Below are 23,191 nucleotides of genomic sequence, written 5' to 3' on the forward strand. Positions count from 1 at the left end.
TTCTTGGGGTGACTTCTGGGTTTTCTATGAAGTGGGTGCCTCCCAGAGGCAAAAGCCTCACACTGCAACATGAGCTTCTTTCCTCTGACTCACCCCGGCATTTTTGGTGGGCTGAGTGTTGAGAATCTAAACGTCTACACCACATTAGTTTACTGTCTACACTAACGTCCATTTACTCTTCCACCGTCTTAAGCAACCTGACATTGCTACTGCAGCTAACTCTTGCCCAGGAAGATTAGACTAACAAACAACATTTCTGTTAATTTCAATGAATTCTCCAAAATCAATTAAAATTGGCATTCGGCTACTCAGTTTATAATAAAGAACATTAGATATTCTCTGTTGTACCTTAGGAGAGGCACACATCCCTCCTAAATGAGTATACCATGAACTCTAACCAATCCTAACCACTCTCCCCTTTTGAAAACCTGCCTTAAGCTAGACACTAAAAACCTCATAAATGTCCCTCCTTTGTCCCACCCTTTCCAAGACGAAACTAAGGTAATCCAGGCGGTGCTCCCCTGACTGTGGTAAGCGACAAGCTCATTTTTGCTTTGTCACCAGCCTGCTCTGGTAGGACTTGTGGGGAGCAGCATTTTGTGGCAGAAATGCCATTGTGGCCAGATCGTTGAAGCTGCCTTGGTGTCCTGTGCTCACTGTTGAGTGCAGGTCTCTTTGAGGACAATGCAAGGTGGTTAAAAGTGTCTGCTGTGGATCTAGATGCCAACGTTGACCAGCACCATCATCTGGAGTAAGCCCTGTCGCTGTGTCTGCAGGTGGTGGTCTGAATAATGGCTCCAGAGTTACCCACCGCCAACCCCTTCTACCTTATTTGGCAAAAGGGACTTTGCAGGTATAATTGGGCTTAGAGATCCTGGGGTGGAGAAATTGTTCCTGATTACCCAGAGGAGCCCTAAATGTAATCACAAGTGTCCTTATAAGAGAAAGCAGAGGGAGGTTTGATAGAGAGGAAAGGCAATGTGCAGATAGAAGCAGAGACTGGAGTGATGCACTTTGAAGGTGGAGGAAGGGGCCAAAAGCCAAGGAATGCAGGTGGCCAACAGATGCTGAAGAGGCAAAGAAATGTGTTTTCCTCTCTAGCCTGAGGAAGGAGCCAGCCCACACCTTGACTTCAGACACTGGAATGGGACTGACTTCAGACTTCTGACCTTCAGAACTGTAGGTCACACCCAAAACATTTGTGTTGTTTCAGGCATCAGGTTTGTGGCAGTTTGTTACAGCAGCAATGGGAAACAAGTTAATTTATTTTTTTAAATAACAACTTTAAAGTGCATTATAGACACAGGACCTATCACCTAGGGTTTTTACAAAGGCTAAATGAGTTAACTTACATAAAGCACTTCTATCAGTGTCCGAGATGTCATAAGCAGACAATAAACACTGACAATTGTTATTATAGGTCTCACATCTCTAATACTGAGTATTATATGATGTCTATGAGGCTGCATATGGGCAGGGTGTCTGTCTCAACTCTGAGAGACAGTGGTTGGCACAGTGCCTAGTACACCACAGGGCCTCCATGGCTGTTTTCTGACTGTCAGGTCAATGAGTGGTGCACAGTTGTTTCTGTTTGTCTTTGAAATAGACTATATAGCATTAATGGCAGTAGAATTCTCTTCTTCATTTTGTCCTAGTCTTACATAATTCATTTTCCCTTGATAAGCAACCCAAAGATGGAATAAATAGCCTGGGTTTGTACTGAGTGGAAGGGGTCAAAGGCAGTGAGGAAGGAAAAGTCAACAATGGACACTTAGCAGAGACAGTGGAGCAGCGCAGGCACTCAGATATTCCACCCTTAGACAGAAAACGACCTGCAGCCCCTGTGTTACTCAGGGTTCTCCAGAAAAACAGAGCCAATTGGAGGCAGATAGATTGAAAAAGAGAGAGACGGATTTGTTTGTTTACTTATGTATTGATTGGAATTGGTTCAAGTGATTGGAGGAGCTAGTGAGCCCTAAATTCCCTGCAGGGAAGGCAGGAAGTCTGGAAATTCAGGCAAGAGTTGATCTTGCAGCCTTGAGCCCGAATCCCACAGGGCAGCAGGGTGGCACCTTGGCAGGGTTTCTGTGGTACAGTCTCGAGAAAGAGTTTTTTCCTCTTTGGAACATGTCAGTCTTGGCTCTTGAGGCCTTCAACTGATTGGGCGGCCTACCCGCATTAATTTATGAATCTAATTTTAAAAATAGCTTCATGGCAGCATTTAGACTCGTGTTTGATCAAACAACTGGGCACCATAGCCCAGCCAAGTTGACATATGAAGTTAACCATTGTAGGCTCCAAAATGCCTAAGAGGGAGCTCACGTGTTTTTATCTTCATCATTCTTCTGATGGCCCCATGAAAACCCACTAGAAAAAAAATGGAAGACATGACCTTTGGGAAGCCAGATAGAATTTTCATTTCTTTTCTTTTTTATTTATTATTATTATTTTTAGACAAGGTCTTGTCTGTTGCCCAGGCAGAAGTGGAAATGAGCAATCATGGCTCACTGCACCCTTGACCTCCTGGGCTCAAGGGATCCTCCCCACTCAGCCTCCTGATTAACAGAGACCACAGGTGCAAACCACCACACCCAGCTAATTTTTGTGATTTTTTTGTAGAGACAAGGTCTTGTCATGTTGCCCAGGCTGGTCTTGAACTCCTGGCCTCAAGCCATCCTCCTGTCTTGGCCTCCCAAAGTGCTGGGATTGCAGGCATGAGCAACAGTGCCTGGCCAGATTGAATTTTCAAAACAATTCACCTGAAGGTTCCCTCACATATCTTGCAGATAGCCAGCAAGTTCATCTTAAATACTTCCTAATTTATATTTTCAGAGTTTTAGAACATGCCTAAGGATGTCCACATGGTGAATGCAGCGTGGCTGTTCTAAGCCAGCCTTGAGGGCGGCACGCACCTTTGCCCCACACATCAGTGAGACTCACAAAAAGTTAGGTGGGTGGGATCTGAGTCTTGATCAGCCATCAGCATGTGGACAGTGGCTATTTGTAAGATGACGCTGGGTCAGTCTCAGTGATGTAGATGGAATTTTCTGTTCTTACTGTTCTCTTCTGTGTAATAACTGGTTCCTTAGTTGTATCTCAAATGTCTTAATAGTTTAAATAATGTCTGAGGATGCACACAGATATGGGCTTTTCCTGCAATATTTTTTTCTGTTGATATTTTCTACTTTATTTCAGGAAAATTCTCTACGAGCTCTTTTTTAGTGAGGCATTTCATAAAAATCTCATTTTGATCCTATATCTTTTTTCTCAATTTTTGGAAAATTCTGATAGATTTTCTGAAGAGCCAAATTATGCAGGCTAGAGTGCTTTGCCCATATTTCTTATTATGTTTAATTAAGGAAAGAGAGTCCCCAAGGCAGGTTTTTATAATTCTGCCTTCACATGGTGCTGTAAGGAGATCCGTTTCTCTTTTGCAGAGTAAGAGAAGATTCCCATGACTGTAATCCCTGTAGGAACAGCTGGCATTTTCTACATCTCACTGAACACGTGGTTTGAAACCACCTTTCAAAATGCGGTCTTTCTGCAGTACAGCTGGGGTGTCCCTGCCTTCCCCGCTTCCCCACCATGCACGGATGTAAAAGGGCAGTTCTGTCTCGCAGGTGTGACAGATTTCTTCCCTGCATCCCCTTTGTCTCCTATCAATGAATCTTTGGTGGCTGTCGGCTGGGGACAGCTCTCAGCATTTCATGCACTGAATGCAGCATGAATACAAACTTATGATAGGGCCAGGCAGGGGACAGCAAGAGGTGAACACCGGGAATTGTGTGAGCTAGGAGTCACTGACTGGTAGTGGGTGAGGGGCACATGGTAGGGAGAGATTAGCAGCTGGATCAGGGTGGAAAACCAAACCCTGACAGCTGAGATGAGGCACAGACTTGCTGCCATGGGGACAGTTGTCCACCGGCCCCGGCCAGGCTGGCCTCCAGGGGGCGTTATTGGTATATGCAATCACCCCAAAGCACTTGGGCTTGAAGAAGATCTGGGACAGTTTGCTGTTACCACCTCAGAGTATTTAGATGGGACATGATGGGTGGAATTGAAGTTAAAAACCCATCCACCATTTCTGGTTAGTACAGTAAGCTCCTAATTTACAGAAATGCTTGGGAAATTGATAATCATGATAAAGTCCTTATCCCTCCTCCTCTTTTGACCAAATCTTTCTAAAATGCACAATTATAATTTCTTATCTTTTAGTGCATAGTAATTATGTTATATGTGGTATATACACTATGTAAATATAGTTTATCAAACCATTCTTTGGTGTTTGAAGACTTTCTAATTCATTTCTTCATTCCAGACATCAATGACAACAGCAGGCATGGAGCAGGTACACATATGAGCTACCTACTGATAAGCCCTGGATTTTGATTTTATTTTGTGAAATTCTTGGTGCGGGTAATTTTTAAATAAATGTTTTTTTAAATTGTATGAAGAAACTGGAATGCATCAACATGATCTTGTTCGTAATCTTGTTAATGATGTCATCCAGAGGCCACCAGGAACACTCCTGTAACCCAGCAAAGTTGAGGACATTGGCTGGCTCATCACAAGAAGGAAGGCTTTGCACCATTGGGGCCCAGCAGCAGCTCAGCAGCGGTGAGAGGGCCTTGGGAAAGACTTGGAGGGTTTGGCTTATACAAGGTGATCTTGGGGAGGGTCAAGGAAACAGGCCGTGATGGTTAATATTGACTGTCAACTTGATTGGATTGAAGGAGGCAAAGGATTGTTCCTGGGTGTGTCTGTGAGAGTGTTGCCAAAGGAGATTAACATTTCAAACAGTGGAAAGGAAGGCCCACCCTCAATATGGGTGGGCACCATCTAATCAGCTGCCAAAGCAGCTAGAAAAAAGCAGACAGAAGTTGGAATGAGCTGACTTGCTGTGTCTTCCAGCCATCATCTCTCTCCTGTGCTGGATGCTTCCTGCCCTTGAACATCAGACTCCAATTTCTTCAGCTTTTGGATTCTTGGACTTACACCAGTGGTTTGCCAGAGGCTCCCAGGCCTTTGGTCACAGACTGAAGGCTGCACTGTCTGCCTTCCTGCTTTTGAAGTTTTGGGACCCAGGCTGGTTTCCTGGCTCCTCAGTTTGCAGATGGCCCATTGTGAGACTTCACCCTGTGATCATGTGAGCTGATTCTCCTAATAAAAGTCCCCTTCATATATACATCTATCCTATTAGATCTGTCTCTTTAGAGAACCCTGAAAAATACACAGGCCATGCTCAGATTGAGTGCTGTCTGGAAATGGGGGTCATTGTGTGATTGACTGTCTTAACAACTGTCCTGGAAGGTCAGAGAAATGGAGTCAGGCTGGCGCTACAGTTGGTGAAAAAGCAGCAGCTTTTGACTGGATAGTCAAGGGTTCACATTCTCTTAGCACAAAGGTGGCTGCAATACTTATGAAAGGCATTTGGCTGATGTGTTCTTAAAGGAGAGGGAAGCTGTCTGTTATCTTCAGCTACATAATAAATGACCACAACCTAGTGACTTGAAACATCACACATCAGTTACCTCCAGTCTCAGTAAGTCAGAAGTTCAGCCACAGCCCAACTGTGGCCTCCGCTCTGGGTCTCACCAGGCTACATTCAGGGGTCAGTCAGGGCTGTGGTCCTAGCAGAGGCTCTCTCAGGTTGTTGGCAGTTGTAGAACTGAAGTTCCTTTTTCGAGGGGGGAACGGTCAGCTGGTGTATTAGTTCATTTTCACACTACTGATAAAGACATATCTGAGACTGGGTAATTTATCTTTTTAAAAAAAGAGGTTTAGTGGACTCACAGTTCCCCATAGCTGGGGAGGCCTCACCATCGTGGTGGAAGGTAAAAGACACGTCTTACATGGCAGCAAGCAAGAGAGAATGAGAGCCAAGTGAAAGGGGATATTATAAAACCATCAGATCTCATGAGACTTATTCACTACTGTGAGAACAGTGTGGGGAAACCGACCCTATGATTCAGTTATCTCCCACAACACGTGGGAAATATGGGAGCTACAATTCAAGATGAGATTTGGGTGGAGACTCAGTGAAATCATACCAGCTTGGAACCACTCTCAGATTCCAGGGTCTGCCACGGTTCCTGCCACATGGCCTGTCACAGTCCTTCCTACAGGACAGCAGCCTTCTTACACAAGTCAGCAAGAGGGAGTCTCTCTTGCTCCACTTGCTAAGGCGGAATCTCACATCAGATGTGACCATCACATTTGCCGTATTCTATTATCTAGAATTATGTCACAAGCCTGTTTGTGCTCAGGGGAGTGGATTATCCAAAACATAGATCACTGGGGAGGGCTGACCTTAGGGTGTGTTTGCTACATCACCGAAGAGTATGTGAAACATCTCTCTCATTTCTTACATTTCTTGAGCTTTTAAAAAAAGTACTAACGGAATAAACATAGACAATGTAGGTTACGTGAATGAATACAAAGAAGAACATAGTATCACTCCTAATTGTCATGACTTCTACCACAAAGAGGATCACTTGTAACACTTGCATGTATGCACTGGACCAGGGTTTTACAGACCATCCCAGCTTCCTTCACCCATGGTCTACTGCCCATTGGAACTGATGACTCTTCAGAAGTATGGTCTGGGACCAACCACACGTATCAGGCCACCAAGAGGAGGCATCCGTGTCCACAGAAGAGAGATGAGCTTCTGGGCAGCTCCTGCATCTTCACAGTGAAGGCTGGGCACATGGATCCCTGTGTTGCTCTAGATGTGATTTTTTTTAATGTTTGACTTTCACACTGTAGTGGGGGTTAAGGTTAGTGCTACAGGCATCCTGTAGGTATAGCCTACGGACACTGCTAAATACCCTACAACAAGAATGACGGTCTCTGACCACAAAGAATTGTCCAGCCTAAAACACCAATAGTGCCAGGGTGGAGAACACTGGCCCCAACCTTGCACAAGTGTGTGAAGCTAAAGACATTGTGAAGATTTCTCTTGTTTTGTCTTTTTATTTACAAAGGTGTTCTTTTCTCTCCCAATCATGCTTCAGAGTTCAACCCAATGGAAATGGAAATTGAAAGAGTGAAAGTCACTGGTTTCAAAGAATCTACAGAATTCAGCATTTTGAAAATCACATAGCAATTTTGGGTAGGCATTCACATGCACTAACAAACCAGGCAAACATCTGACTCCCAGGATACAGTGATGGAGAGTGACAGAAGATCTGTTGAGCCTTAAGGAATGAGGGAAAATTGTGTTATCAAGTGAAGGAACAGCACAGACCCAGACGAGGGGCTGCAGCTCAGAGCCAGCAACCCAGGCCTCCTTCTCCCCAGGGCGCAGCGCTGGCTGACCCCCGATTTCGAGGTCACACATCCCAGGTCCTGAGAGTGCTTTATAGGTAGACAGCTCTTTGGGACTTTTGGGACACAGCACTTGAAGAGAGGTTTACTTAAACTTTTCTCCTGGGAGCCTGTGATCATTTGAAAGTAACAGAAGAGCCGGGCGCGGTGGCTCACGCCTGTAATCCCAGCACTTTGGGAGGCCAAGGCGGGTGGATCACGAGGTCAAGAGATCGAGACCATCCTGGTCAACACGGTGAAACCCTGTCTCTACTAAAAATACAAAAAAATTAGCTGGGCATGGTGGTGCGTGCCTGTAATCCCAGCTACTCAGGAGGCTGAGGCAGGAGAATTGCCTGAACCCAAGAGGCGGAGGTTGCGGTGAGCCGAGATAGCGCCATTGCACACCAGCCTGGGTAACAAGAGCGAAGCTCCGTCTCAAAAAAAAAAGAAAATAACAGAAGAAAGCTGTTGTGCTAAGGAAGCAGCTTCAACAGGCACTTGGTGAGTACGGGAAGCATCCATTCATTGCAAAATCACGGGGACAGAGGAGGAATTCATCGGATCATAACACTGAGAAACTCCAGAGGCTTCTGGTTCACTGCTCGGATTCCACAGATGAGGGTCAGAGGCAGAGGTGGAAGCTGGAATGGGCAAGCCTGCCCTCTCCCCGCCTCTCCACGGCGCTGTATTCAGGCTGTTTCTGCAACTTGACGTGAGGCCTGGCCCCAGGGAAAGCAGCAGGGCCTCATCTCCTCCTTGTGCTGCTCAGAGGTGGAGCCTTCTCAGGGTCAGTCCAGCTCAGGAGCCCCTCTCCAGCTTGGTCACCAAAGCTGCCTGGTCCCAGGGCGGTGCTGAGTGACAGGCATGCCACCCAATCTAATTGGACACTTCATACCCAACGCACGAGTTAACGCCCTGTCTCCAAGGCACAGGCTTTACGGAAACAGCTTTAACGACCTCTTCACTTACAGACAAGACTCTTAGTGGTGGAACCTCAGGCACCCATGCAGGATGTAAGAAAGCGCTTGTATAGCCGGGCGCGGTGGCTCACGCCTGTAATCCCAGCACTTTGGGAGGCCGAGGTGGGTGGATCATGAGGTCAACAGATCGAGACCATCCTGGTCAACATGGTGAAACCCCGTATCTACTAAAAATACAAAAAAATTAGCTGGGCATGGTAGCGCATGCCTGTAATCCCAGCTACTCGGGAGGCTGAGGCAGGAGAATTGCCTGAACCCAGGAGGCGGAGGTTGCCGTGAGCCGAGATCGCGCCATTGCACTCCAGCCTGGGTAACAAGAGAGAAAGAAAGCGCTTGTATATACATGAACTGAAAAGTGTGTAGAAAAATAAGTACCGTAATAGGTAATAAAATGTATGTTTTTTTATATGCTACTTTCTCTTTCTCCTTCTCTCTCTATATATACATACATACAAAAATATATTCATTCTATAGAAAACATGAAAGATATATTCTTTACATATGAAATTTTAATGTATTAATTTTTATGATTATATGAACATCACAAATGTAATTTTATAATTGTTTGTACCCATCAATAAGTCCTAAACATGAATATACACTGACAATATCATAGTTTTTAAAAAAAATCATAAAATGGTTGAGAAACATTCCACTTTAATTTATTCCTCCTAATCCCCATGGTGGTACATTAAGTGAGAGTTTCCCAGCCTTGGTACTACGGGCAGGCAGTCGGGGCCAGCCATGCCTTTTAGGGGACACTGTCCTGGCCACTGTGGGATGTGGCTTCACATCCTGGTCTCTGCCCACTGGATGTCAGAGACATACATCCCTTCCCCTCATCTGTGACAATCCACACTGTCACTAGACATTGCCAAATGTCCTCTGGAAGACAAAATCACCCTAGATTGAGAACCGGTGACATTTTTTTTGAACTATCATCATAAGACAAAGCCACCTGAACTCCCTTGCTGATGTCTCTCCACCTCTTTCTAATTCTATTCAGAGGGAAAATTCTTAGAAGTGACATTACTATAACAGAGAAGAGGTATTCATTTGAGAACTTTGATAAATATTTGCCAAATTTCTGTTGAAGTGTCATTTCTAAAAAGTTAAAAACATGACTCTCATACAAACATATACAGAACAAATGTCAAAGGTGCATTTCTCTAATGCAGTGAGACAGGCGGCAGGGCGGTGAGGCTGCAGCAGGGTGGGGGCCGGGTGCAGAAGGAGGTCGCAACAGCCCCGGAGAAGGTCATTCAGTCATACAAGGATACCCTGACGCTTGGGCTGCGGTCCTTTCCAAGTCTAGGAGGCGTCGTTCCTTTGCATCAACACCCGACAAGACTCATGCGCACTGCTCTCGGTGTTCTGTGTGTGAGAATCCAGGGACCCTCGCACGGCTGTGGTAGATTCTAATCAGCAGAAAATAGTAAGTCAAAGCAAAAGCGGTTGCCCACAATGAGAATGTGGAAAGACAGAGTCATCTTTCTGCCTATTTCCAAGTTTTGATTTTGTTTCCTTACGTTGCCTTCCTGAAATTTTAAAATTTACCCTCCCTTCAACTGATTCAGTTCCTTCCCATAACCAATCCAGCAGGAAGTATTATCACTCATTTTTTTATTCTCTATTGGGCAGATAACTCATTGTTTTGTTTCCATTTATTTCATTACCAGAGAGGTCAAATATATTTTCACATATTTATTGGCCATTTGTGTTTTAATTTACTTTGCCTATATATGTCCTCTGTCCATTTTCCTTTCAGGGAATTAAACTTTTTCTTATTCATCCTACATCTGTATAGCACTAGGCATTTGTCTTTCATAAATGTTGCAAATATTTTTCTCCATTTTCCTTTGCCCTTTCATTTACATTTTTCTTTAATATAGAAATGTATATGTTGTCAAGTCCATCAGTTTTTTTGTGTGCTTTCACTTCTGGAATTATGTAGATAAGTTCCTTCTTAACCCTGGGATTAAACCTTTATGAATGCTTTTTTTTAAAAAAATATATGTAGAAGTTATACTTAAATTTATTTTCCATCTGAAATTTATTTTAAAATAAGATGAGAGTTTGTCATTAACTTTTTTTTTAAACCAAAGAATTAGCAAGTTTTCTTAACTTTGTTACTGAGTAATCCATCTTTTTAGGTCATGTGCTTATGTGTGAATCCGCGTGTGTGAGAGGCCATTTCTGGACCGTCTATTCTGTTCTCTAGACCTGCCTGTTGTCTTGGCCCAAGGCCATACAATATACATTCCTGTTGATTTATATTATACTTCTCCATCTGGCAGAGTGGGTCTTGTTTTAAAAGTCACATCTTTTATTTGCAAGTAGATCGAGTGTTTATTTTTATAGGATTTGGATAAGTTTAAAGGTGTGTTTTTCTTTTGAGGACAGTGATTTTTTCATTCTCTTATCTAGCCAAATACGTTCCCATTAAAAATGCCTTTAACTTCTTAGTGAACATGTTGCAGGTACACATTTCCCTGTGTATTTAAGGGCAGCGCTGCTCACCTTAGGTACTGTTACCAGAGCTTATTTTCCTTTTCCCAGAGTGATTGGAATATTAAGTCCCAAGGACAAAGGGCAGGTGTCTGAAAGCTGGCAGAGGCCTGGGCACTAGATGAGGTGCAGGGTCTCTCACAGCCCCACATGATGGAAGGACCAGATCGCTTGCTACGGAGAGTCAGCAGATCTTAGTTCCCTGGCTTGTGTTTATTAGCTTCTCAACCAGCTCCTCGAATTGGGTTTCACGGACCACTCTAGTCCCATGAGGTTCAGCCGAGCGGCTGGAGGAGAGTGCTTTTTGGGTCAGTGAGGAAAAAAGAGCCAAGTTAGATAATACCTAGCAAGTTCCTCTGCTGCAGGACCTCTCAGGACCTTTAATCTCTGATATCCGGTGACTCTCCCAGAATGTGATGATTATTAGACCTTCGTACCCTTCTTCAAGAGACAACCATCAACATCTCAGTGAATGCTTGCCTTCTGAGCACTGCTGCCGGGGAAACGCTATATTCTTCATATTATTATTGTTTCAAACAACACTGTGAAAAAAATGAAATGTCTCCAACAGTGAAAACGAGAACAACTGTAATTATTTACGCTCTTTGACAACAAGAATAGGATTTATTCTACCTTTAGTGACAGCTGCTATTTTTATGAGCGCGTTCTAAGCATTTTCTCGGCGGTCCTCGCCCCTTCCTAATGAGGCGTGGCAGACATGCATTGCCACTCCAGCATGCTGAGGAACCCGAGGCTGAGACCCTGGATGCTGTGTGGCCATGGCATTTGCTTAGCAATCTTTCCGTTGGTTCTCAAACATATTTTGTAGTTTTCCTTTGCTGTGTAAAAGTTGCCACAAACTTAATTACTGAAACCAATAGCCGTTTATTAGCTCATAGATCTTATAGGTCAGAAGTCAGGGTGAAACGAGTCTGGATCTTCTGCTAAGGGTTTTGTGTAGTGAATTTGGGTGCTGGCTGGGCATTTTTCATTTCTGGAGACTCTGGGAAGGGTCTGTTTTTGCCTTATGCAGGTTGTTGGTGGAATTCAGTTCCTCCTAGCTGTAGGGCTGAGAGCTCCAGCTCTTAGGCACTGCCCACATTCCTTACTGCATGGGCCCCTCCATCTTCAAACCAGCAGTAGAGAATCTCCCTCATGTTGAATCCCTGTCTCCCTCAAATATCTTTCTTCAGGAAGAGCCGCATCACCTGATGAGGTCAGGTCCAACCAGGATAATCTCTGTACCTTGAAGTCAATTTATTGGATTCATCTTCAAGACTTCGATTTGATTTGCAAGATCTCTTCACAGCAGAACCGAGATTAGTAACTAATTTAATAAGTGGGTGACTATTTGCGTATATGGGGCCGGGGGGGATTTCAGGGTTATCTTAGACCTTTGCCTCCCTCCCTCACTTGGTTTTCATTAGGGGCAGCAGGATGCACTTGCTTTAGGTCTTTCCTGTGCTAATAGGGTCATCCATGTGTGATTGGGGAAATCACGAGTCCGAACAGATTTGTTTTAGTGTGAGCAGAATCCATCCGAAGACACCGACGAGGACAACCTGGAAAAGCTGTCTGACAAAATGCGTTCCCTTCTGCCTGACTTCTGTTCTAGAGCTCAAAAGAATCGGCATAGCTGTCAGACAGTTGCCATTTTATGCATGATTTTAAAAGAGTCCCTTTGGCTTCCCTATTGTTTGTGGTTTATATGGTGCTCCATATATTTTAGGGCAATTACATGTCGAGCAATGATGGCACTGCTATTCTTGACAGGATGTTAATATAACTCACCTTTTGTTTGCTCTCAATAATAAATCGAAAGAAATTACCAACCCCAAATCTTCACACTGAGACTTTTGGAGATGAATGTCACATCCTTGCACCAAGCCGTTGTATTCCCCAGGCTATAGCTGACCCCATTTGCTAAATTCTTGATGGCAAAGTTGTAAAAGTTCTTCTGTGTGTAAAGTTTTCAATGAGATCCCAGCAAGTAAAAACATTGACGGTGCTAACAGGCTGCCTAAGGTGTTGGTGGGATGGCTGCAGCTCTCCATATTCCGGAAGCATTGGGAAAGAGGTCCTGGAGAGATGCTGAGGGAACCATCCACTTAGCCTCCACCAGCCTCCTCTCTGCAGGAACCCTCGGCTGTCCTGACTGAGGAAGCTGGATTTCCTTTTTCCACGTGAGGTGAGCAAAGCTACTCCGGGGGCTGGAGAAGAGCCCCCCTGCATGGTTTCCTCTGATGGGGGGCCCAGTCACCAACTGCCTCCCCTTCCCAGCTGTTCCCTCTGAGCTCTGAGGTCATAGACAAAGCTGAGCCCAGAAACCAGGGACTGAGGCTCATTTTGTCAAACAGACCATATCAATATCATTAAGCTGTCTGGTTTTAATTTTCGAGCACTTCCCAACTGTCTATTTAGGAGTGTTTAAGGCCAAACCCATTCATTCTTTCCGCCATTTAATGGAGATCGGAGCCGTTTAATGACTGTCCTGTGAGGAGGAAGGGATACAGATCAGAAACAACCAGAGAGTGATGAGAACGAATTAGAAGTTGGAAGAGAAAAGCAAGATAATAAAAGTGTAATTTAAAACATCGGACTTGCACAATTACCATGGTGGCTTGCTTAACAGGGAATCTAAATTTATCTCATTGCTGAGAATCCATTGAGAGAAATAAAATTTAAGAAAATCTGGGGGCCATCCCAGTTCTTCTCAACAACTATATCTAAGGGTTCAGTCCATGGGAAATAGAGCTCCAGGCGATTCAAAGTGCCACAGCCATCGCTTTGTCCCTCCGCCTGCCTCCTTCCTGCCGGGCCAATTCTGCCCCTAGGCCACTGGGATGGGCCCTCTCCTGCCCTCCTGCTTTCCTTCCTGCCCACCACCCACGTCTACTGTTCTCCCAGGTGCCAGAGGAGAGGGTTTGAAACCTCAGGAGCATCACGTTGTGCTCCTCCTCGAAGCCCTGCAGTGGCTTCTCACCATGCTTAAAATAGAATGCAGATGTCCCAAAACCTAAAACGCAATGAAAAATAAATAAATAAAAAATAAAAATTAGAAAACAAAAAAACAAACAAACCAAATTTAGACGCTCTAACACCTGTAGGGTTCTGCATTGTTGGGACACCTCCTGTTCCCACTGCTGCCTTCCCCTTTTCACTTACCAAGCGTGCCAGGCACATCCCGCTTAGGTCCCTTTTCGGGTACGGGGCTTCTGCTTGGAGTACCCAGCCTCCTTTCAGCTCTTCCCACACAAGACACAGGTCTCTGTTCACATGCGCTTCTGGAGAGAGGCCCTAGCTTCATGGAACGGAGTCCATTGACACAGCAGTCCCACCAGGTTGGCACCAGGCAATTTGTCAAATATTCGGCAAATGAGTAAAGAAGGAGGTGCATAGCGTCCCCGATATTTCACAAAGTTTAACCACTTAAGCCAAGAACTAAGATTGGTTTTAGCTCCTAAGTTCAGTTTATTTTGTTGGGTACCCTGTTCCAAGCAGCACAGGAGCTTCAGGAGCTGCACTGTCCCATATGGGGGCCATTAGCCACGCGCAGCGATTGAGGTATACATTTAAATTAATTAACATGAAATATAATGAAAAAAGACTCAGTTCCTTAGTCACATCGTCCACATTTCAAGTGCCCTGTGGTCACATGTGGCCGGTGGCTGCCTACTGGGCAGTGCAGATGTACAATGTTTTTGTCATTGCCACCGGTTCCATTGCATACAGTGGTCATAAAATGTTGCTAAAGGCATTGTCATCCTCTCTTAAGAACTTCAGTCTGCTGGGAAAGGAAAGATGAGTCAACACCATCTAATTAGTCCCTAGTAGATGCATGAATAGGGGCTAAGGATGTCCAGAGGCCCAACGGGTCCTGCAGTTGCTGACTTCTGAGCCAAGTCTTCAAGGAAGACCAGGAGTTATCAGGTAATGAAGAATGTACAAGATCAGAAGCTGACCCTATTAAGTAGCCTGAAAATAAATACAAATGTAAAAAGCCTTCAGCACGAGATGTAAAGCTCTGAATGCTTGTGTGTTCACTTGCCCATTCTTCTCTCTTCCCTACAGATTTTGTTTAAAATGAAAGAGCATGCCACTTTTGTTCCTTGGTGAGGTTGACATACATAGAAGCATATTAAAGAAAAGTGCTGGGGAATACCGGGCTAAGTTACATGGCAGAGCAGCAGCTTAACTTGCATTTGGGAGACAGAGATGGAGTAAGATTGTGTGAGGTGCTTAGTCTGTGTGGTTAATATATAAAGAACAGACATTTATTTTGTCATTGTTCCAGAGACTGGGAAGTGCAAGATCACGGTTTAGTGTCTGATCAGGGTCCAGTCTCTGCTTCCAAGATGGGCTTTGTTGCTGCATCCTCAGGAGGGGAGAAATGCTCTGTCTTCACTTGGTAGAAGGGACAGAAAGGCAAAAAGGGCTTAAGGTCATTGCCTTCAGCCCTTTCATGAGGCATTAATCCATTCATGAGGGTGGAGCTCTCTTAATCACTTCCCAAAAGGCCCCGCCTTCTACTTCCACCACAATGGAGATTAAGTTTCAATATGAATTTTGGAGGGGATGCTATATTTTCACACAAATAAAAGCTCTCAAGAGGGCAGTCAGAGTCTCAGCTTTCTGTAGATGAGACACTCCTATAGTAAGTAGTGGCTTCAGCTTTAAAATGGGGTTCATCCACAAACTTGGGTGCTGTGCGCACTCACAGTGATAATGGCTTAGCCTCCTCCCCTGGGGGAAGCTAACTTGGCATTCTCTCTGATTCCCTTGATGTCAGTTATTTTCTTGCCAGGGTAAATGGTTATCAGCCCACCTGATACTCAAGAGTTCCAGCGCTCCACACCATCCACCTGCTTTCCCTTTGTGGCTTTGCTTTCTGGTGTCCATGTTTCAGTTCTCTAGTGGGCAGACAGGCAGGCAGGTGAAATTTATACAACAATTTCACAACCAGGTCTTTGTCCCAGCACCTGGTAGGGCCCTTCCCAGTAGCAGGCACATACCGTAGGAATACAGGGCGTTTCAAGTCACAAGTGAACAGGTGCTTTACTGCTTGGAGGACCCCGTGCTCTCGACTGTGATTTGGCCTTGCCCTTGTCCTCCCAAGTCCCATTCCTGGGACTGTGGAGCATAGAGAAACAAGATAGAGGACTTCCAGATTCCTTGGGAGGCTCCAGAAGTAACTGTATGCACAGTTCTTCTTGGAATTCCTGGAATCTGTGTGAGGAGCAGGTGGGAAGGCAGAGAGGTGGCAGGCTGAATGGACCTCTTGGGGCCAGTTGATGGGAGGAGGAAGGAAGTATGGCACCGATAAGAGGCTCTGAAACTGCTTACCCGAAGCGCAAGTTGGGGGAACAACTACCTCCATGTCCAACTCCCAGAAGTGTCTGTGCTCATCACTAGAACGCTGACAGTGGCAGCACATCTATACGGATAAGACGGCTTTTCCTTGCCCAGTCTGCATGGACCATTTTTCACAGCTTTTGAAGGCTGCAATTGCTGCCACCATATGTCGAGCTGGAGACGATGCAGCCAGCTGAGCTTCATGCAGAATAACTGTTGGCAGCCATGCCAACTTTAAATTGATATTAATGTCAGGCTTGCTTTTTATAGTTTTCCTGAATGTTTCAACAACAATACACGAAGGCCAGTTTCATGGTACCTGAACCTGAATCAGCTCACGTTTTTCTGGTGTGTATTTAATTCGGTTTTGGCACAGAGTCCGTGTTTTTCTTGGGTTTTACATCATTTATGAGGTTGCATGGATACACTCTAACAAAACATCATCCATAATCAAATGAGACTCACAGAAGAAAGAAGCACATGCCAATTCCAACTAATCTTAGCCTTTATGGGAATAGCTATTTGCTATGAATGATTAGCCAAACATCTGTGTCAACACTTTCTGAGCTGCAGATAGAAATGTTGTTAATCACCACATTTACAATGATATTTCTAGTTCCATGCAGGGGAAATGCTCTACCACAAACAAATCTGTTAACTAAGCTCTTCTGAGTAAAATCTACTCTATTAATTAATTGTAATAATTAAAGATACTGATATTAGCGTGTGTGTGTGTGTGTGTGTGTGTGTGTATGTGTATGTTTGTCTCTGTGTGTGTGTGTGTGTATGTCTGTGTGTGTGTATGTGTATACCTGTCTCTGTGTGTGTGTGTGTGTGTGTGTGTGTGTGTGTGTCTAAAAGTTTTGCCTTATTTCACACTAAACATTTTAATAGAATGACTCCAGTTACCCTGATATCACACTATGGGGCATTTATGTTCTTCAAGTACTTATGTGATTAAGTCTGACAAAAAGTTTAATAATTGAATCCATAGTACAACATTTGTACAAGAGTCAACATCTGCACCGAATCATTTTATACGTACTTGATGATTTTGAGCTTATTGTGGGGGGACATATTTCTTCTGGTGATTACAAATACACAGCTGCCAGGGAAATGTGCTGTTTTAAAGCATACTTTTGCTGCAATGAGGGGATGGGGTGGGGACAGTGTGGGCTATGCCCTGGCCCGAACGTCTTCTGTCCTGTGCTGGGTCTGGTGATCTGTTCATTTCGTCTCTTCTGTTCATTTGTAACATCGGTTTTTAACTTGTATCTGCTGAGTGGATACTGAATGAAGATGAAATGAGATATGTACACATTGGTGGCTATACAATTTATTTTCTCAAATTTAGAAACAGTCATAAGATGTAATTCATGGAAAACCCGACATTGTTTATAACCTGGGGCAAGGCCGACACATCTTTTCTGTGTTTTCCTGCACTGGCGAACTCAATGCAAATGGGGCATTTCAATTACATCTGAATCAACTGAAAGCACCCATTGATGTTGGGATAAGTGGCCGTCTCTGGCCGTCTCTGTTTTATCAGCTGCATCCTCTGTGGGCATATGAGGCTTTCCAAAGCCCTCAGAGGAGGCCAACATGAAACCTTTGAGTCATCAGATCAACTAGGGACAAATACCTTGAGTTTAATAAAATGAAGTTTTAAATAAAATGAGTTTTTCTTCTAAAATATCTGTCCCTGTTGAATTTGGCTTCCTTTTTAAGACCCCAAACCTTGGTATGGGAGAGTAAGGGATAGAAACAGAGGAGTGGAGATGTTTCAGTCTTAGATTCCAGTGGTTCTTTGAATTAGTAATGGCAATGGAATAGAATTCGGTTTCTGATTGGATCACACTCTGAACAAGAGGTTTCAGCTTTTTGTTTCCTTAAGCCTGCCTTTTTACTTTGTAAAAGTTCACCTATGAGGCAAGTTATCAGGCAGCTAAACTAGAGAAAACAGCTCAAGTACATGTAGGTAAGAATCTGTGTATGTCTTGCAAAAACTCCTTCTGAACTTCTGGGTTGCTCAGGAGAAAGCAGTGGTTTGTGATCAGCTCCCAGGACCTCCACATCACAGCGACCTCAGCCTGGCGCTCGGGATTTTCCCCACTTGTGTCCAGTGAAAAGCCTTGGATTGTCCTGGTTCTTGCACATTTAACCAGGAAAACAATTTATTACCTTTACTGAGAGGACTATTTAAACCAAAAAGTATCCGAGTCAGATCTGAATCAATTTAGAGGTTTATTTTGCCAAGGCTGAGGATGTGTCCAGGAGAAAGAGACAGGAGTCACAATAGGATCTGTGGTTGGGGCTTTTTCCAAAGAAGGTTTTGAGGACTGCAGTATCTAAAGGGCAAAGAGTGAGTAGCAAGGGAAGGAGGAAAAGAAAGGGAGAAGGTAGACGATGAAGTGAGTGTCACATTCTGGGGAGGCTTTGATTAGCACTCACTGAATCCACGTTTTACATGTGAAAAGAGGGGGTAGGAAAACATTTAATTATGCGTTTGTAAATCTGCACTCAGTAAACCTGCATTTTATACAGGATAAGGCAAACATAGAGCAGAGGAAGAAGTCAAATATACATTTGCTTCAGGGTGGGTGGAGGGAGGGAGGGTTCTAGTCTGGTCTTTGTCCTATGCCTGTGAAGATAAGCTACTACTTTATACTGTTGGGTGAGTTTCCATAAAACTCTACTTTAGGGTGATGGGTTATAGAGGGGATATGTATTCTGAAATATTTGAAGGTCCATAAAAAATTTCCATGTGAGCGATTTGGGAGGGAGGCCACCTGGGGAGATACGAGGCCTTCTGTCATTGCAGCCATCTGTGTGGGAACAAAAAGGAAGGCAAGTTTTCTTCTTTCTTTTTTTTTTCTTTTGCATGACTTAGTTCCCAAGCTTAACTTTCTCCTCGGCATAATGAGTTTGGAGTCCAAAGATTTTGTTTTCCTTTTACAGCTAAAACGGACTGAAGAGATGACTGGATTTTACTTCATTTCAAAGTTGGCACATCTGGTGGCCAGGAGATACGAGGTTCTACATTCGAGTGCGGCCTGACCTTCTGCCCGGGACATCCACAGCATCACAGGTGTTCCTTAGCCCAGCATTCCTAGCATGAAATTTAAGTTCTGGAAGAAGTTCAACTCAATCTTCATGGAAGCAGATTTATGTACCCACACCAAATTTAAAAGGAAACAAAAATACAGTGACAAAAGACGCTCTGATGCTCAAAGAAGTTTCACTGAAGTGGAAGTAGTCCGTGATTTTTCTCTATAACTTTCTCCTGCACCTCCCAGATCTGTTGGGCTTCTTCCCTTAAGATGTGTAATTGACCTGGAAATTCTGGATAATGAGTCTCCTTTTGGAGCAGTCTTTTTGGGCTTCGATTTTTACTTTGAGGTTAGTCTGGTGACATTCTTACCATTCGAGTGCTTTAGAAGGGTGCATAGATCAATTTGACCCTCTGGAACAAGTTGCTTTTGAGTCAAATCTGTACTGTACGATCCTATCTGCCTATGTTTTCTTTTTTGTTTGTTTGTTTGAGACAGAGTCTCTGCTGTCACCCAGGCTGGAGTGCAGTGGTGCTATCTTGGCTCACTGAGTGCAGTGGCACAAACTTGGCTCACTACAACCTCCACCTTTTAGGTTCAAGAAATTATCCTTCCTCAGCCTCCCAAGTAGTTGGGATTACAGGTGCCCATCACCACACCTGGCTAATTTTTGTATTCTTTTAGTAGATATGGAGTTTCACCATGTTGCCCAGACTGGTCTCCAGGTGGTGATCCACCTGCCTCAGCCCCCAAGAATGCTGGGGTCATAGGCGTGAGCCACAGTGCCCAGTCCTGCCCATGTTTTCTCATACCTGGCTCACCAGGATGTGTGGCTTTTTCCTTTCCCTGTACATCCTGTGTCAGTTCCTCCACAGGTACCTAGATGACTCCTATTAAGAAGTCTGAAAATTAGTGAAAGACACAGACATCAACCAGAAGGCCTGCATGGCCCAGGTGGAAGGCATCATCAGTGGTACCTATGACTCTACCCAGTTGCGGGATGACAGTGGACCACTTGTGTACCCAGCTGTTTTGTGTCCATCTTTATGGGGCTGTACTATGTCCCTGGCCAAGGCACTGACATTTACATGCCCGGAACGTCTTTGCTGTGCTCTTCCTGGCCACCTTGCTGCTTGTCTTCTTGATCTACCACCAGACCTGCAAGTTACCTCCCTTCATCTTACTTTTCATGTGCCATGCCTCTTACCGGGTTCATTGCACCTTTGTGCTATGGCTCTTCTATGACTCAGTGGCCTCAGTATCAGCCTCCTGCTGGCCCAGCACTGGGGCTGGGGCTGCTGCTGTTTGGGCCTGGCAGTCTCCGTGAAGATGAATGTGCTGCTCTTCATCCCTGGGTTAGTGTTTCTTCTCCTCACACAGTTTGGCTTCCGTGGTGCCCTCCCTAAGCAGGGCATCTGTTTTGGCCTTCAGGTGGCGCTGGGGCTGCCATTCCTGCTGGAGAAGCTCATGGCTACCTGTCCTGCTCCTTTGACCTTGGCCGCCAGTTTCTGTTCTGCTGGACAGTGAACTGGGGCTTCCTCCCGGAGGCTCTCGGCCTGCACCTGCCTTCCACCTGGCCCTGCTGGCTGCCCACCTCACCCTGCTCTTGCTGTTTACCGTCTACTGGTGGTGCAGGGTGGGGGAATGCATGTTGTCACTGCGGAAGAATCCCTCCAAAAGGAAGGTTCCACCCCAGCCCCTCACACCCTGCCAGATCGTTTCTACCCTTTTCACCTCTAACTCCATTGGCATCTGCTTCAGCCATCCCTTCCACTACCAGTTCCACGTCTGGTATTTCCACACACTGCCCTACATCCTATGTGCAGGACTGCACGCTGGCTCACACACCTGCTCAGATTGCTGGTGCTGGGGCTCATGGAGGTCCCCTGGAACACACACCCCTCCACGTCCTGCAGCTCTGCTGCCCAGCATGTATGCCATGCCATCCTCTTGCTGCAGCTCTGGCTGGGCCTGCAGCCTTTCCCCAAGAGCAGCCAACACAGCAAGAAAGCTTGCTGAAATCCACCCCTTTCCCTCCAGTACACTCTCAGGACCCGAGGGCGCTAGACTCTGTGCCCTTCCAAATTAACCTTGCCATCTCTCTCTCTCTCTCTCTCTCTCTCTCTCTCGCACACACACACACACACACATACATACATACACACACACATATATATATATAGACTTCCTCTCTATACATAGAGAGGGACTCACACAGGATGTGCAGGGAAAGGGGACAGACAGCCATGCGTCCAGTCAAAATCACCGGGACCTTTACGTATCTTGATCAACAATGCTTCGGATAAAATATTGACACAAAGACACAGAGGGAAGCTGAACTCACAGGCGTAAACACAGATCTCGTATTATCTGCTGGATTAGCCCATCTGTATAAAATCTGCCAATTTTACAGGAGTTGATTTCCAGCTTTTGGAATGAATTTTGGACTTTCTAAATGGCTAATTTGAGCCATTCAGAAATTATAATTTGTTCTCTATTTTAAATATCCACTTTTGATTGAGTCTCTTATATGTTTGTGTTCTTAAAATGTGTGATAGCTGCACTTTGGGAGGCTGAGGCAGGTGGATCACGAGGTCAACAGATCGAGACCATCCTGGTCAACATGGTGAAACCCCATCTCTACTAAAACTACAAAAAATTAGCTGGGCATGGTGGCGCGTGCCTGTAATCCCAGCTACTCAGGAGGCTGAGGCAGGAGAATTGCCTGAACCCAGGAGGCGGAGGTTGCGGTGAGCCGAGATCGCGCCATTGCACTCCAGCCTGGGTAACAAGAGCGAAACTCCGTCTCAAAAAAAAAAAAATGTGTGATAGCTAAGTAATTGAATCTACATGCTCTATTGTTCTTGTTTAAATATTCAGTTTAGTTTTTATATAAAGAAAAATGTGAAATATGAGTGTTTGAATTTATTGTCTAAGAAATTTAGTTGCATCCTTCCCTTGGGATATTGTCTTTCATTTTTAAGCTCAAAAGGCCTGGAAAAACATACTTTTGATAATGCCTTATTGATTTTTTAACTATCTAAAATTAGATAGAAAAAGGTAGGTTAAAATAAACCAAAGAGTTGTTGAAAGTTCTTTACTTTCAGTTGTTGTGCACTGATAAATCTACCAAAAGACATCGAATGGCAGGAGGGAAAGAGACAAGGAAGAGAAGAGAGTGCCATTAGACCATCAATGAATGATTTAACTACCATTGGAGTGATGTACTGGAAATTAACTCGGTGAGTGGAAGAAATATGTACTAGAATGACTCCTCATTAAGTCTCAAGGAACCATGTGGGGGAAGATGTGAGCTTGTCCACACTCAGCACCAGGGAAAAACTGCTCCAAATGAGGACTCAACATCTCCCTAATCCTTTTTTGAAAATCACCAAATATTTTAAAATGTACTGATTTTACCAACGTTTTTTATTAGACACTTTTCTGCAAATGGAACATGACTCACTTCCTTTGGACAAGACTGGTCTGTCCCCTTTCTGCTGGTTTTTGCTTCTGCTGTGGGCATTGCCTTCTCCTTAATTTGCTTGAGGCTCCTGTCTTCTCCTTTGCCTTTTTCCGCTTTCCTGAGCTCAGGAATACTCACCACCTGCTCACATGGTCTCCCTCTGTCGTCGTGGGTGTATTTCTTTCTCTTTAATATAGCATCCCCTTTCTCCTCTCCCATCCACAGACACTCACAAACTTTCCCACTTCACTCAAATCTGTCTCACACCCTCCAGCTAGAGCTCCCCCCGTCGCAGCTGGAGGGGCCAGCTCATACTTGGGGAGATTAGGTCACTGTGGCTTGTCTATACAGCTGCATCACTGGCAGGGCCCAGGAACCACTAATCCCATCCCTCGTGGTGGAACCAATAGTTTAATCTCAACTCCATTTTCCGAGCATGTTCATACTCCTAGAAACATGACACATTCATAATAAAGTCAAAACACAAGTCACCTAACCCTGACTATAACTCAGCACCCACTTCC

The 23,191-nt window shown here is 44.7% G+C and overlaps 1 long non-coding RNA gene and 1 pseudogene across 1 annotated transcript; both read left to right on the top strand.

The window, feature by feature from the left end:
• The first annotated feature begins 7,775 nt into the window (after nucleotides 1–7,775).
• LOC108316259 lies at nucleotides 7,776–8,698 on the top strand. Its single transcript, XR_001830259.1, has 2 exons — nucleotides 7,776–8,338; nucleotides 8,622–8,698. It is a non-coding gene; the product is annotated as an uncharacterized LOC108316259 (long non-coding RNA).
• An 8,600-nt stretch (nucleotides 8,699–17,298) lies between these two features.
• Nucleotides 17,299–21,220, top strand: LOC108316237 (annotated as a pseudogene).
• Nucleotides 21,221–23,191: the final 1,971 nt, after the last annotated feature.

This window comes from Cebus imitator, unplaced genomic scaffold (assembly GCF_001604975.1).
Source record: "Cebus imitator isolate Cc_AM_T3 unplaced genomic scaffold, Cebus_imitator-1.0 Scaffold185, whole genome shotgun sequence".
In the NCBI taxonomy this organism is placed as follows: domain Eukaryota; kingdom Metazoa; phylum Chordata; class Mammalia; order Primates; family Cebidae; genus Cebus; species Cebus imitator.